Raw genomic sequence first — 12671 nt, forward strand, 5'->3', positions numbered from 1 at the left:
AGGATCTATCTGAAGCTTTCGTAGAATGGAGAACTCAATCGGTGCTGTAGTTATCCAAATCTTAAGCTACAGACAAAAAAAACCTTACTACTTTATAATAGTTTATACTTATATTTATTGCTTCAACTGTTTAATAATTTGATGTTCTATTTTCGTCCCAAAGCTTAATAAGGTTGCACCACTAATGCATATAACAGTTCTTGTTTTAAATTGTTTAAAACATAGAAGCTCAAAATTAAAGGAGTTAAAAATTTTAAATATCTAAAGAACATGAATAGAATAAAGAAAAAAGTAAATCATGAAAAAAATGTTATATAAAATTATCTTATAGTTATTATTGAATTGTTTTTTTAGATTAAAACCAGTTTTGTTAGCCCCGAAGAGCCGAATGTTTTGATTTTTTGATTTTAATATTTTTGGAGAAATGTCTGTAATACGATGCTATACATGATCAGTATGGTCAAGAACTGGTTCTAATCCATTGGATATTAATCGGTTTGGAAGCCATACTGGAATTCCATTTATTCTAAAGTACCTATCTTTTAAACCTTGGGCGATAGAACAATGGCTTTGTAGTAACTTTTTTCAGGAAATTTTTCACTTAAAACTTTTTTCCTAGCTCAATAATTCAAATTATAAAAAGCGAAACTTTTCTACATTTAAAACAAAAAGTGCAGCAACTTTATAATTAGGTGTTAACTAGGGAGGGAGTTGACATTGTGATTGAACAATATAAATTTTAATTGTACCCAAAGTTTTCTAATATCCTCTTTTCATTAATTGGTTAAACAAGTTTGAGTACTTTCAATTTTGATTGGTTGGCATATTAATCCAAAACAGTCTTACTAATCACTGAATCTTATACACAAGGAGTAATTTTGTTTATTTTATCCATTATCTTATCCCCTATGAAACAGTTTTTTAAAGAAAAGTTCTGTTAGTCAAGGTTGATTTCTCTTGGGAGGGTAGAGTTACCCTCCCCCAAAATAGTTAGAAACCTTCCCTGTACCTAAATAAAGCTTCATTTTAAACCTACAGGTCCAGCAGCTAGCGAGATCTGAAGCTAAATAAAGACAGACATACAAACACCATATTACTTTTATATAAAGCTAAGCTACTTATAACTGCGCAAGTTATGGGCGTAGCTGTCCTTGTTTAAACTAAGCTCAATATTTCAAATGATTTTTATCTTAGAAACTAAAGAATAAATTGCATAGTATTTTATAACGATTATCTTTTTTAAAATTTCTTAAAGTTAAAAAAGATTTAAATGGATAAAAATTTGACAAATTGAATTACATACTCGATTGCGTTACTGATTGGCGACGGACAGACAGACAGATATAGATTCAAAGATAACATAATTAAATAGATACATAAATCAATAGCTTAACACGTAGAAATCAGATAGAGAGGAGACAATGGGCTGTTTATTACACTAGTCCCCAAAATTTTATAATAATGATTTCTTATCCGTTGGCTTAACAACTTTGGGGACTAGTGAATTTGAGCGTGCAAACTTTTCAACCACTAATTTAAATCTGCAGAAGGGGTAATATTGTGTTTTATCATTGGGGATGTTCATCAATTCATCGGCCATTGTCTTATCCCTTTAGATCTCTTGATATAAATACAAATAGATAAATATTATTACTTAAAATTATAAAGAAAATAAGAAATAAGACTGTCCTCTTGATTTCTAAAAATGATAAAAAAAAACTAAGAAATAAGACTCTCCTCTAAGTAAGGGTTGCTAATGTGTGTATAATTTTACATAAAAACCTCAAATAATTTTCACGGATTTATGGATAAGATAGTTTTGCATAAAAATCTCAAATAATTTTCATGCATTCATGAATAAGATAATTTTACACAAAAGCCTTAAATAATTTTCCTCAATTTATCTCGACTTTTTCCAGACAGTTAACTATTTGATTGCACGGCTATTTACTGAAAGTTTTTACTGTGCGCCCGTTTATGAGCCAAGACATTCCCTATACATAATATCACACAAAGATACACTTTGAACGTCTTTAGTTATGACGCAGTTTTTGGCTTCTTTGCTATCGTCTTGGGTGGGGAAAGGACAACATAAAACATATTGAATTTATTGCCCATTGTCCGATCCATAAGTCCCTGGCTAATTTTAGAATAGATAGATGGATAGATAATCTGCTAATTTGCCTGTAAACCAAATTTTTATCCCATTTTATCTATTTTATCTCTTTAGGGATAGGATAATGGAAGATAAAATTATGTACATTTCGAACAAAACAAAGATAAACAAATTACCCCTTTCCGGACAAGGACGTCCAAGCTTTTTATTATAAAATGCCCTCTTGTGGCCTTAAAAATCTAAAAGTAAAATTTTCTTTTTGTGTTTCTTACAAATGGATATAGGATATACGTGGCCGGATATATATTGACAGGAGAAAATTTGTCGTCAATATAACTTGCTAATATGGACTTCATTGTTCAGTTCGTTCATCCAGTACGAGAGAAGATGATGGGTTAACATCTAAGTAATAATATTTTTATACCTATCCAGTATCCATATTCCCTAACTCCTGTGTGTGTTCTTTATATCAATTTTTGGGTGAAAATTACAAAAATTAATAAGATTATGGGGGATTTAATTGGCATGCTAATATCACGAAATATGTAAAAAGGTGCAAAAAAAGAAAGAGAGATGGAAAGATAGGGAAAGAAAGAGAGGAGAGAGAATGAGAGAGAGTGAGTGAGAGAGAGAGAGAGAGAGAGAGAGAGAGAGAGAGAGAGAGAGAGAGAGAGAGAGAGAGAGAGAGAGAGAGAGAGAGAGAGAGAGAGAGAGAGAGAGAGAGAGAGAGAGAGAGAGAGAGAGAGAGAGAGAATGAGAGAGAGAGAGAAACCTCTAACTCTTCATCATTCCCCATCTCTGAGAGAGAGAGAGAAACCTCTAACTCTTCATCATTCCCCATCTCTCTTTCACCTTTCCCCGTTTCTCTTTGTCTGTCTCCTCTCTCTCTCTCTCTCTCTCTCTCTCTCTCTCTCTCTCTCTCTCTCTCTCTCTCTATCTATCTATCTGTCTCTCACTCTATTTCTCTCACTCTCTCCCTCTTTCTATATCACATTCTAAAATCCTATCTATTATAGGTCACATAAATAAATAGATAAAATACCATAAAATTGATAAATAGATAAGATTTAAACAAATTAAATATCCTTTATCTAATTTAACTTCAACATATAAAATAAAAGAAAAAAAATATATCCATAAAATAGGATAATCATTTCGTATACAAAATTATTGAAAAAACGCTGAAATATCTGTATGTTTAAAATTGATTTATGGACTTTTTGGTAATTGTTATAGCGATGCTACATTTTCTAAATTGTACCTAACTGTTATGGAATCATCAGGCTTAAAGTTTGAAATCGATAGGAGAATTTTAACATACATACTTGAGCAATAAGAGCTAATGACGACGGACAAAATAACCCCTAAATAAAGAAAAACTTAAAAACCTAATTTTAAAAATCCTTAAATATTTCTCTTTGCATTATTTTAAAAATTGCAAAATCTACCAAAATTTCTAGACAAAATTTGTCAATTTTCTCAAACTGTTTTTTTATTATACAGAAGGCACCGCAAAATTGCTTCTAAAAAGCATTTTTTTCACTCAGTAAACATTGAACAAAAACAAGTATAATAATATTCTCAAAAACTAAGCTGAGCATTAAAATAGCATTAACCATCCTAAGACTTGAATTTTAAAGCTAAAAGCCTAAAACGAAACCCAAAGCTTCTCTAAAATGGGGAACTGATTTGGTTTTCGATATTTTAACGGAAAAGCAAAAAAGCATCGCATCTTTATTTATTAGAATATTATCTTAAGAGAACGTAAACAGCAAGTGAATAAAATGCTAAAACAATCAAGAATCTAAAGGGATAAGACAATGGACGATAAATTGATGTACATATCCAATGATAATACACAAAATTACCCCTTCTGTAGATTATTTGTTCTTGAAACGTTTAAACACTCAACTAAATAAATTAACTAATCAAAAGAAGTCCCTAAAGATTTAAGCCAACAAATAAGAAAAACGTTATTATAAAACTTTAGGGACTAGTGTAATAATCAGTCCATTCTCCCCTATCTCTCTCTGCGAAACTATAGACTAACAGACAATAGTTACTTGTAGAGAAACTTCGCTGACGAAAAAGCTTTTTTATGGTCTTGGGAAAGAAGTTTTTGAAAGCAGCTTGTTAGATTGTTCTTGCAGATACAAACAGCCAAGAGAATCTACGTTAATTCATCTTATTATATAAAGAAGAAATTTTTTTTTGTCTGTATTTTTAGATTTCGATAACTACTGAACCAATATGATTCTCCTTTACAGTGAAGCTTTATTTAGATACTAAGATAATTTTAGGCTTTTTTTTTGATATAAAAGTCTTGGATGGTTTTAGGCTATTTTTATCCTACCATACCCTTGAAATACAGAGTCCATAGAGGCTAGGGGCGCAGCCGCTAGTTTAAAAAAAGTAATAACTAATTTTGAAAGGATATATACATGCAGGAAAAAGATGATTAAAGTCCCTCCACTGATTATGACGTCATACGATAGAATAACCGATGAGAGGCCAGCATAAATTTTACCATCGGTCAATTACAGTGTATCCTGGCCTCTCATTGGCTATTCTATCGTATGACCTAATAATCTGTGGAGGGACTTTAATCATCTTCATGCAGGAATCTTTAGGGAGTAGACATGGACGATAAAATAATGTACATACTAATACTTATTAAAATTATTGCTGAAAAAGTTTGGACACAGTTTGTTTATACCAACCAATCGAGGTCTAATATAGATACCCAAAATTCATAAAACTCAGCCAGACAAACGAACATTATCAATTTCAAACGTTGCATAACAGACGGATGTACAATCGACCTAAAAAACATTTGAAATAAAAAAAGAAAATTTGAGAGTGTACCTTTAAATAGAATTTTGTGATTTATGATCTGCCAATAAATTTGGGATCCCAATCCATACAAAAAATAAAAATGGATGAATATTATAAAATTTAAAATACGGAATAATCCTTATACTAAAGTAACAGGATGTCTATGTGTTTGTGTGTTTGACTGTGTGTTTGTCTGTGTGTTTGTACCGAAGGATCTCGCTAACCGCTGAACCGATCGGGTTCTCCTTAACAGGGTAGCTTCTCATAAGTCCCGGGAAGGTTTATAACTATTTTGGGGGAGGGTACCACCACCCTCCCAAGAGAAATGACAAAAAATCGAAATTTTTAAAAACTTATGGGAGATTTCAACGTCAAATAAAGAGGTATCGTACATAAAAAAATTAACTTTAACAAACAAAAACATTTAAAGTGCCACTAGAGGCCTCTAGGGGCGTAGCCGCTAGTACTAATAAAAAGTAACAGGTGTACCAAAGGATATCACTAACTGCTTAACCAATATGGTTCTCCTTTACAGTAAAGCTTCTTATAGGTCCAGTGAAGGTTTACAACTATTTTGAGGGAGGTTACCTCCACCCTCTAAAGAGAAATTGCCCCTTGAATAAATATCTCACCCCCCTAAAAAAAGGTGTATTTTTTTAAGAAATGTAAAGTTGGGAGTCGATCTCTCCTCTCCCTCTCCCTCCTTAAGTGCCCCTAGAGGCACCTGAGCCCTGATTAGGAGGCCAAAAATAATTATCTATTGCTATTTTAATTGAGCAAGGACAAGACGTCCAAGGGCGTGGTTAAAGGGATGTTTTATCCCTCATTTTATCCCCCTCAACAAAAGCTTGGACGTCCTTGCTTGGGGTTCGAATCATTCCGGAAATCCTGTTTAATTTTTCTCGAATCTTTTTCTCTGTTCAAATTCTAAAATTTGTGTGGGAATGAGAAAAGCAAATTTAAGTTTTAATAAAATTTGCTTTCTTAAATTCATTTATTAAAAATCAAAAAAGTTTTTGGTTTAAAAGCTTTTTAAGTTTTACACCAATTAACTTTTATAACATTACATAAAGATTTGAGGACCTGGGTTTTTTGAAAGATGATCTTGTGTTATCTTTATTGTCGGCAATAAGCTACACAATGTTATATTATGTAATTTATTTACAATTCCTATGAGAAAATCTTAAAAAAGACTAAAATTATTCTTTCCCTGCTGCATTACAGTACTTTCGTCAGCTATATTATTACTTGGATGTTGCACTAGATTTCATATACTCTAATACAGTGATTCTTGCTGCTGGCTAAAATAACGATACCATCTATCCACCCCCTTCCTCCTACTGGATTAAAAAACTTACCAGCAAATGAGATTCATATTATCAATTGATGACAAATTTTTCCTTATCAATATATCCAGGCATATTCATTGTTATTGAGCGCTCCTTATGGACATTGTTGATCTTGTTTGTTTACATATCACTATTCCAAAATAAATAATCATTTTACTCTTCAAACCTATAAGAGATGTTTACTTATTACAGCCAAATAAAAAAAACAGCTAATATTTCTTAATTTTCAAAATAATTTCTTAAAGGATAAAGATATACCATATTATAAGTTAAGTACGTATTTATCAGGGATATAAAAGGATAAGACAATGGCCAATAAATTGATGTAATCCCCAATGATGATACACAAAATTACCCAATCTGTAGATTAGAATATGTGGTTGAATCCTTCCAACCAGAATTCACAGAAGTCCCCAAAGTTGTTAAGCCAACAAATGAGAAAACGCTATTATAAACTTTGGGGACTAGCGTAATAACTAGCTCTCCCTCTCTGGTATTTATAGAACTCCTGGCGACTTTTATTTAGGACAACTTTTTTAGCAATAATAAATAAACACCACCCCAATCTATATAGCTAAAGCTATCAGATTTAAAATTTGTATATTTTGGTGATATTTTGTTAGGCGCGCGAGATATACGATTGTAGTATTTTCCACTATACTTCATTTTAAGATTGTGCCCCCACCCTCCGGCCCTTCATCCCCCTTACCTCCAACTTATCTGCAAGTCAAATGTAAATGTGATTTTTTACAATTATTTAACTATTTAACCAGGCTATGATCTATCCTATTATATAAAATAGTAAAGTTATTTGTTTGTTTGTTTGTACCAAAGGATCTCGCTAATCTATTTACCTTTTGAGTTGTTCATTTAAAGAGTAGCTTTTCGGTAGAATGGTTGTATGCTAATTGATTTTTAGCTTTAAGTTATTGGTTGGTTGTTGGCTATTTTTCTGCCCCCCCTCCACCCCCCTCCTAGGTGCTAGGGGTGCAGTCACTATAAAAATAAAAGCAATAATTTCATGAAGTCTCATTAGTACAGAAAGGGGGGGGGGGATTGTTGTTTGAATTTATAATTACTTAATAGGATATTGCTATACAAACGGCCCAAAGTATAAGTCCTGGAAACATGATATAACACGATTTTTTCATTGATTATTCTATATGGATTTTAACATTTTTAATCTTTTTTTCCGATTTTTAACAACGCGATCCTCCATAGCCTCTAGGGGATTTATAATGGAGGATGGCGGATAAGCCTAAACTCATTCAAAAACCCATGAAAAGCTTAGATACGTAAATGGCCTAAAAACCAAAATATACAGCTTTCTTAAAGACAAACATTAAAATCCTTTTAAAAATCATCATTTTTATCTATAATACAAAGTAGAACGATGTCTGTCTGTTTGTGTGTTTGTCTGTTTGTTTGTAGCGAAGGATCTCGCTAAACGCTCAACCGATCGGGTTCTCCTTTACAGGGTAGCTTCTCATAGTTCCCGGGAAGGTTTATAACTATTTTCTTGGGGGGTGGGACACCCCCAACCCCCAAGAAAATAGTAAAAAATACCCCCCCCCCCCAAATTTTTTTTATATTTTTCTTTTAAATCTAAAATTTTAATAGGTTTGATTAAACCTCTTGGGGCAAAGCTAGTATAAAATAAGGTTTGTTTTTACTAATACTTTTCTATTTCTCTAATAAATAAAGATGACAACTATTATAGGAATCCACATCTAAAGTTTAAAATTCATAAGATACGTACGTACGTAGTAAAGACTAGATAATTATAGATAAGCTTCGCTATTTAAAAAAGATATTATCAAAAGCTTATTTTTATATCCAACTCATGCAAATGACGTTGCTGTAATTCATATTTTGGCTTTCCAGATGCTTTCCCTCAAATTGCCTATTGAGCACTGAATTCAACCCCCTTCCCCTCTTTAAAAAACATTGAAAATAAGAGGGGGGGGGGTACTTTTTTCCCGATGTCTAATAATCTAATCTAAAGTAATGAACAAACAATTAAAAAACTGCCTCCCCCCCCCTCTTAAAAGTAGGAGGGGGGGGGGGGGGGTCTGTGCTCAAAAAGGAACTTTTGTTGGAAATTGCCGGTTTTTCATCTAGTTTTCTGGGAAAATTTTAAAATTATCATTTTTATTTCCCATAACTTTGGTTCTAGATATCATTTAATTTTAGACAACATTATATTCATTCATAAGTAGCGCATTAATAAGATACTTTTAGAATTTTTATTAAATCACCTGTGATCTCGTCAACTACTTAACCGATAAGGTTCTTTATTACAGCGTAGATTTTTATAGATTCAGGGAAGGTTTAGAACTATCTTAAGGAAGGGTACTTTCAACCTTTCAAGAGAAATCGCCCCTAGAAAAAAATACGCCCCCACCCGCGCAATAAATGTTTTCTTTTTTTACCTAATTTCAAAACCGACTTACCCCCTCACTTCTTTTTAGTAGCGGAGTCGCTAGTTTTAAATGATAATCCCATAAATAAATTAGTAAGATTTTTTATTGGTTTGTCAAACTGAATCGATTAGTTTCTCCATTTTAAGGAAGCTTCCAATAGATTCCAAATTTGTATATCCTATTTATATCAAATGGAAATATTCAAATTATTCAAAAACCAAAACAAATAAGACCAGATGAAACTTGCAAAACGGCTTATTTATCCATCCATTTGTTATCATTGCACCGCGCACAGCCTTCAAAATTTCGTGCAGCGTCTTATCGTTGTTGTTATCAGAGACCTTCAAAATTTCGTGTTTGTTTTCATTTTTAAGTTGCTCAAGCATAATTGTTTGGGACTGGTTTTCTGAAAAACAAATTGTATAAATGTAAACTAGCATTAAACCATCCTAAGCCTAAAATTAAAAAATATACATAGGTTTCCTGAAAAGAAGAAACTCAATATATTGGTTCAGTGGTTAGCGAGATCTTACCGACAGGCAGAGAACCAAAAATAGCCTAAATCCAATTCTAAGGCTTAAACCTTAAAATAAATAGCCTAAAACCATCCTGGGACCTTCCCTAAACAAGATAACTCAATCAATTATGTAGTGGTTGAAATCTAAAGCTTCAGATAAAACTTTTCTTTTGATGGTTTTATGCTATTTTTTGTCAGAATAACTGTCTCGTTCCTTCGGATAAGCTAAGCTTTAATATTTATCGCTGATATGATATATTTTATCAAGGTATACTAAATCTTTTTTATTCCAGTAGAGCTATGAATCCAAATTATTTCCGATGTATTTGGACTGGTTCTACGCCATACTGAAAAATCATGTATAGCATTGTATTTCACGAATATAAAAATAAAAAATCATAGAATTTTTACCACTTTTGTTAGCAAGGTCCTTCGACCATTCAGGGCAAACAAAACTGTAGGGATAGCCATCGAAAACCACAAAGAGTACTTCTTTTTAAAAACTAGTGGTTAAGCCTCTAGAGACAACTATGGTCAATTTAATAGAGGAGTCAGTTCAGTGGTTAGCGAGATCTTTCGGTACAAACTCACAGATAGAACAACAGAAAAACATCCTGTTGCTTTTCTTAAATGAAAAATTAAAGTTTGATAAGTTCCTTTTTAACACTAATACCTTAAACATACAGTATAAATATAAATCAAACAATATAATAGCAATGGATTTATTATTACTTGGATGTTGCACTAGATTTTTATTTACTCTAATATTTTAAAATTTGTGGCCGGCTGAAACCCCTTTACCCCTCCCCTCCCCTTCTACTGGATTAACGAACTGACCAGTAAATGAGGTCTATAAAAAAAGCTATATATATTGATGACAACTTTTCCCCTGTTAATATATCCACGCATATCTTAGATCCATTAAATTAAAACAATAATGTAAGTCACTAAATAAACAAATATATATTTGTAAAATTTATTCATTTGTCACTTTATATCAAAATGCGAAATTCTTTATGAAATTGTTAGATAGTCTAAAAGTATAATTTTATTATTTTTTTAGCAAAGCTACTCTATAACTTGCTCTACGTCCACGGGACATTGGACTGTAAATTATTCTGGTACCCAAAGTCTAATAAGTTATAAACATGCTTATTCATAAATTGGCTTCCAAAGAACCTAGTAAAAGTGCCTGACTCTGATTATGACGTAAAAAAATAGCCAATGAGAGGCCTCTATAAGTTTTACCATTGGTCAATTACAGTGTATACTGGCCTCTCATTGGCTAATTTCTTTTTACGTCATAATCAGAGTCAGACACTTTTACTAGGTTCCTTGTTGTGGCTGTGCTATTTATGGATATTACTGTTCTTGTGAAATTTTGAAGTAATTGTGAAACAATAAATGAGTAAAAACTATAAAATGTTTTATATTTATGTCCTTCAAGAATTAATAAAACAATTTTTTTTCATTACGAAAACTATTTTATTTCTAACTTTTTATTTATTAAAAATTTCATTTTTGATTTTCTTTAGGGATAAGACAATGGAAAATTGATTTAAATTCATCCTTTATGATAATATTGTAGATTAAAACTTTTAGTAAAAAGTTTAGACACTAATGTTTTAGAACCAATTAAAGTACTCAATGTTTTTGATAACATAACTTTGTTATAAAACTTTATTTTACAGTTTTACAGTGATTTACAGTTCAATGTCTCCTCTCTTCATTAAAATTACATAATTAAAAACTTTCTTTATAAAGGTAATCAACCATCAACCCTAGCCCCCCCCCCCCCCCAATAAAAAATTATTAATCATAAATTATATTTTAGGTAGAACTAGTTGGAGTGGGCCCCCTCACATATATCCCAGCCAACATTACAGATAACGCGCCAAAACAACAAAAACACTGAGTGGTGACCTCACAGTTTAGTGATTTTATTCAGCAGTGTTTTATAGAGAGATAGTTGTCTCTTAGTTTAGTGATATACTGAGTTTTCATGATTTGACATAAAAAAGTTAGATCAAAAAGCAGTATTATTCAAGTAAACTATAACTTAAAAAGTGGTGACCTCTTAGAATAGTGATCAATTAAAAAGTGACCTTTAAAGTTAGTAAAAGTACAGGCTGACCTTAAACAGCAATGACCTTTTAAGTATTTAAAGGTGACCTATAAGTTTTATAAAACTAATTATTAAACCTTTTGGTGATAATTAGGCTGAAAAATATTTAATGATATCAAATAAAGATATTAAACCACCTGCTACAGTAAAAATTAAGTCTGAAGTAAATGAACCATACCAATAAAAAGTTCAACATTTTTCTTTATCATTTTTGACAGCTGAATAAAAAATATTTGATTGATGAATTTTCTTTGTTTTGAAAAAAAAAATACATTTCGTAGTGAAACAGAAGTGAAATAATGTAAAAAAGTGATCTTATTTTAATTAATTAATCCCAGTGATTTTATAAAAAAAAAAGGTTAAGTTGTTTATTATATTAAAAAGTGACTTTTTATCAGTAGCCCAAAAATTTGGGGGCACCTAGAGTTCAAGTCTTTGTGCTTTTTTGATTGGGGGCATCAAATAATAATATAATACATTAATATTACCCCCCAGGGCCCACCCCCCTACATATCTCAAGTGAACAAGACGCCCCCCTCTCCCTCAACCTCTCTTGTGAAGAAAGAACCCAATTACAAGGATCACAGGAGGGTCATAGGTAAGGATCAAGTGCGTTTTAGGAGATTTTTTAAAAATTAGGAATTGATCAAAGAATTTCCCCCTTCTCAATTGTTATTACTTTATTAGAAACTAGTGGCTACGGCCCTAGAGGCCTCTAGGGGCACATAAAAAGAAAAACAAACATTAGATGGGGGTTATTTTTCCAAGGATGATTTATCTTGGAAAGGAGAAGGTATTATTCACCCCCCCCCCTCTATATAGTTAAAAACCTTTTTTGGACCTATAATAAGCTTGTTGTAAAAAAGAACCATATTGGTTCAGTGCCTATTGTGATCCTTCGCAAAAGACAGACATCCTGTTACTTTTATATCCTATAATATAAAGTAGTAAGGTTTTTTTGTCTGAAGCTTAAGATTTTAAGAACTACAAAAAGACTGATTGAATTCTCCTTATTAGGGACGCTTCACATAGGCCCTGGGATGGTTTGGGGTTATTCTATTTTAGATATTTTGGATGGGTTTAGGCTATTTTCATACCCATTTCTACCCCTTTGAATACAAACCCCTAAGTGTAACATAAAACGGCAAAAAATTAACAAGCAATGTAGTTTTTTTTCCAGGGATCTCAAGGGATAAGACAATGGCCAATAAACTGATGTACATCCTTAATGATGATACACAAAATTACTCCTTCTGTAGATTGCAATTAGTGATTGAAAATTTTGGACACTTAACTTTATAAACCA

General features: G+C 32.0%; 1 protein-coding gene across 2 annotated transcripts in view; it reads left to right on the forward strand.

Moving 5' to 3' along the window:
* LOC145314651 (uncharacterized) overlaps positions 1 to 12671 on the forward strand; it is an 89119-nt gene that overhangs the window by 2304 nt on the left and 74144 nt on the right. For both annotated transcript variants that reach the window (XM_080154659.1, XM_080154657.1), the window contains exon 2: positions 11075 to 11963. The gene's annotated coding sequence lies outside the window, so the exon portion shown is untranslated. The remainder of the gene's footprint in view (positions 1 to 11074; positions 11964 to 12671) is intronic.

Source organism: Acartia tonsa, chromosome 3 (assembly GCF_053477335.1).
Source record: "Acartia tonsa isolate MP-2025a chromosome 3, ASM5347733v1, whole genome shotgun sequence".
NCBI lineage: Eukaryota > Metazoa > Arthropoda > Copepoda > Calanoida > Acartiidae > Acartia > Acartia tonsa.